Below are 4500 nucleotides of genomic sequence, written 5' to 3'. Positions count from 1 at the left end.
TGGGATGTAGCAGGAGATGCCGCAGGTTGAGCCGCCTTGGAAAAGCCACACAGAGAGCAGAGGGTTGGGGGACTGTCACCCAGCTGCCTACAGGCACCAAACCTTGCCCAGCCACCACCATCAGTCCATTTTCCTGCCCGCTGCGCTCCGGGGCAGCTGAAGGATCTGCAAGAAAAGCTGTCCCTGCCAGACCACACATCCCTTCCCCCAGCTCCCCAAGGCGCCCGTCTGCCCAGCCATGCATGCGGGTTCGCTGTTCCCTTCTTGCTCGAAGCGAGAGCAGTTATAGTTTGCCGTGCCCAAGAGGGGAAACCACGGTGGGAGGGGGGGTGTCTCCTGACTGAAGATGAGAGTAGCCCTGGTCTCGCGGCTGGTAAGTCACTCCTGAGTTGCTTGTGCAGGGTCAGGCGCTGGGGGCTCGGTCTTCGAAGCCACAAAGCTCTGTGCAGCAGGATGCCCTGATCAGTGCTCCTTCTCGTCCGAAGCTTTGGCTCCTTGCCTTCCCTCGGGAGGAAAAACCAGTGCCCTGAAGGGGATGGTGGCCATCTCGGTGTGTTCATCAGGACTGGTGGGGCACTCTGCCTGCAAACATGAAACATGCCCAGTCTCTTTTCAGAGGCGCACAGGAATGGGATGAGAAGCTATGGGCACGAGCTGGAGAAGGGAAATTCTCATTAGGTATTAGGGAAAAAATCTTCACCGTGAGGGTGGTAAAACACTGGCACAAGGACCAAACTGGGGCAGGAATTGCCATCCTTGGAGATCCTCCTGAGCAACCTTATCTACCAGTCCTGCTCTGAGCAAGGATGCACCAGGGACCTCCAGAGGTCCCAACTGATCAAAACTATCGTGTGATTCAGAAAGCCCCAATCTGTAGCAACCCACCCTGAGCAGAGATGAAGTGGTCACCGAGGTGAGGGTGCCCTGAGAGCCTTGGTTTCAGGGGAGTGCAGGTCCCGTTGTTTGTCAAGGAGCCATTTCTTTTTGCAGACACCTTGCCCAGAGGTGGAGCAATGAAGGACGCTGGGACTCCATTCCCACTGGAAGTCCTAGTCCATGGGCTCTGTCCTGCAAGGTGCTTGAGTTGCTCAGCACCCTCATATGCCTTGGCAGCAGTGCAGGTAGACCTTTCACACCAGGCAGGTTTAGACCCAGGGTGTGTCAGTAAAGTTTTCCTGAAGTTCCAGGTGGTTTGTAGGTGAGAAGAAGATGTAGCCGAGGTGGCCAACTCAGGGGCCACTACTGGTACAGTAAACTGGATTCTCTTGGCCAGCGACACATAGCAACACATCCCCCAACCCCTCCTGCTGGGATAGATGGAGGTTGAGACACAGACCCAGCTCCACGTGGACCCTCCGCAGCCATTATCTACTTTTGACCATTTGCAGGACATGGGGGGCCAGTCCTCCGCAGCTTCTGGTGAGCCAGTTCTGGCTCCCTATAGGATACAGACTTCACTGGCAGATCAGGAAGCCAACATCTCCGCTCCTGTTTCGGCAGGGGGGGGCAGGGCAGGATTTTCTTGCAAGCCCCAGCCTGCGAAGGGAGCTGCTTTCATGGCTGGTGTCTTGTTCCTCTTGAAGTAGAGGCCTCGGACCCAAATCAGAAGGGCTGGGTCCCCATTATCGTGAGAGCTGGGACTTGTACTGCTCTGGGCACCTTCTTAGAGGCCTACCCTAAAATGTCCTGTGGGAATGTCTCCTCTCTCCTGGGAAGGACTGAGAAGGAAGCGGAGTCAGTGAGCAGGAAAGTAAGGGTGGGCAATGGAGTGATTCTTGCATAGGGGCAGAAGCAGAGGCTTTGGGAGAGAGGAGGTAACAGCTCTTCTCTGTCAGGCACCAGCGTGACTGATCTTGGAATACCGTGCACAGTGCCTGCGTCTGAAGTTTTGAAAGAAGATTAAAAAACTGATTTAAGGCTTGGAAAAATATCTTACAGGGAGAAGCCTGAACTCTGTGCAAAAAGAAGCCGGAGGAGGTTTGAGGGCAGGACCAGGGAGGTGTTACAAGGAGGAAAAGCTGGGGACAACTTGACAGTTAAAGGCGTGCAGACCCATGGCTTAAGCCAGACAGCTTCATGCAGTGGACAGTGAGAGGGGATCGAGCTATCAGAACTGTTGATGGTGTCTATGTCTCTTGGTGTCTGCAGATCCATGTGGAACAGAAGATGCGGGTTCATCGAGCCCAGTTTCCCCAGTGTATTTTGGTGAACCGGGAAGACTGGCCCTGGGGAGAGGGGTTCCGGTTGACCTCACCTCCTCCAGCAGAGAAACCGCAGCAGCTCTCCCCTCCATGTGGGCGATCCTACAAGAAATTCGACCTGCTCTTTCCTATGAGAAGAAGGTACTGTAGCCACAAGGAAGCATCTTGTCAGCTCCCAGAGGGCTCCAGAGAAGGGGCTATAACCCTAACATAGCCCAGACATAATCCTAAGAGCTTCCCTTGGCAGGACTCCATGATCCTGTGTGCTTAGATTCTGAAATCTCTCCTCTCCTCTCCTCTCCTCTCCTCTCCTCTCCTCTCCTCTCCTCTCCTCTCCTCTGGCAATGTGCTAAATAGCAGCTGGAAATGTTGGAGCTGGGACTCCAACGGGGAGGCCAAGGGGTGGGAGGGGGGGTGGATGTTTCCTTGTCCTCTTCCCACACACATCTCTTTGCATCAACGCCCAAACAACAAATGGGTGCCTGCATTTCACTTTGAAGTCCCACATCCCTGGGCTAGGTTGGTGGTTTCAGGAGGGAAAGATAGAAAAAGGCACGTTGTCCCTTGGCCCCTTTTCTGGTTTTTAGCCATTTGCTTCTATGGAGCCATCCTGGATCTCTGGGATGCATCTCTGGAGAAGAAATTCCAATTCTTCCAGTCCTGGATAGATATGGTGATGTTCCCTGCTTCCCCGTCTCCCCTTCACTTCATCCCTCTGTTCTCGTTCCCAGGATAGGGACCACCCATCCCACCCTCCCATAGCCTCTGCCGAGGGCTGTGTGGCCCCCTGAGACACCCCCCAACATCCCCATCTGCTCCTGGGAGCTTTGCAGATCCTCCAGGTCTCCCTTTTCTCCCCCACCAGCCCTACTTCTCTCCTCTCTGTCTGGGAGATCAGTCATCGAGGGTGTCAACACGCATGCACCCGACTCCCCCGGGAGGATGGGGAGCGTGAAGCTGGGGGTGGTGTTCTGCTGCGAGAAGGCAAAGCTGCCATCAGCAGGCGCTTTGATCTGCAGACAATTACAGATGAGTGTAGGACCTCGCTCCGCTCAGCCAATAAATAATGGAATTTGTGCGTTGACACAGACAGATTTCCCCCAAACTGTCAGAGAAGGGGAGACGGAGAGTGAGCGAACAGGAGCCCGAGCGTCTGGAGGGAAGGGGAGAGGAGCGGGCAGGGGAAGGGATGAGGAGAGCCTGTGGGAAAACAGGGAGAGGGGGCAAGGGAGGAAAAAAAAAGAACAAGTTTGGGAAGGCAACGCTGATGGGGGAAGCTGGGCAGGGAGGAGAAGGAGCCTAAGGAACACATATTTGTAGAGGGGAAGGAAAATCAAGACAGGAACTGTGGGTGGAAAAGGGGGGGCAGTGCTGCATATGCAGCAGGCTGGAAGCAGAGGGGAAAAAAAAAAATCTGAAGGTGGAAAAGAAAAAAGGAGGAACAAAGGCATGGCAGTGCCCCCAGGGCTCCCCGGCTGCCTGGCAGATCACACGCTCTCCGAGCAGGGACCATATTCCCGCAGCCCTCTGCAGAGCGGCCCTGGCCCCCCAGGCGCTCAGCGCCGCGAAGCTGGTGACTGGGAGGCATGCGCAAGTTGGTGAAATGGTGCCACTGGTGCGCAGCCAACAGCAGAAATTTGCTCTGAGATCACAAGTCCCCGAAAAACCTCCTGTGAGTGCCCTGTCCCCATGCTCCCCCAGCTCCTCCCCATCACCCTCCCCATCTCCCCCTCTCCCTGATCCTTCTCCAGCCCGGAGCTGTTTGTTCTCTGGCTGGTGATGGTTTTTTTACTTTGCTCACAACAAAGAAATACCTCCCCTTTGCTCAGGAGTCCCACCACCGAGCCCAGCAGAAACCGTTCATCCTGCTGGCAGCCCTCCAGCCCAACCTGGCTGCGGCAGCAGATCTGACAGGGATGGGGGCAGCCACTGGGGCTGTCTCCCTCCCCCCCAGTTTGGAGCCCTCAAGAGCACCCTTACTCCCCTCTTGGCCCCATTTGTGGCTTGACCTAGCTCAGCCCTGAGTATTGTGTGTGTGGAGAGTGGCCCAACCTGCCGAGGTGTCCAGGCCAAGCACCACTTCTCTGTAGGTGTCCTCTGCTCCCTGTGTGGACCTTTTTGGAAAATGGGTGTCCAAGTTTCCCATCCAAGCTCCAGATGGGAAGCAAACGCCTCCCAGCCCAGGGACAACTCCCCCCCCCCGCGCAAAGTATCTACCTTCCCCTACCCCAGCCTCCCATCCCTTCCCGCTCCCTTCTGTGCAGCACCAAGATCCAACAAGGGGTTGGACCATTGCCAT

This window comes from Pygoscelis adeliae, unplaced genomic scaffold (assembly GCF_000699105.1).
Source record: "Pygoscelis adeliae isolate BGI_AS28 unplaced genomic scaffold, ASM69910v1 Scaffold288, whole genome shotgun sequence".
NCBI lineage: Eukaryota > Metazoa > Chordata > Aves > Sphenisciformes > Spheniscidae > Pygoscelis > Pygoscelis adeliae.
The sequence above is the reverse complement of the archived record's forward strand: the minus strand, read 5'-3'. Positions refer to the sequence as shown.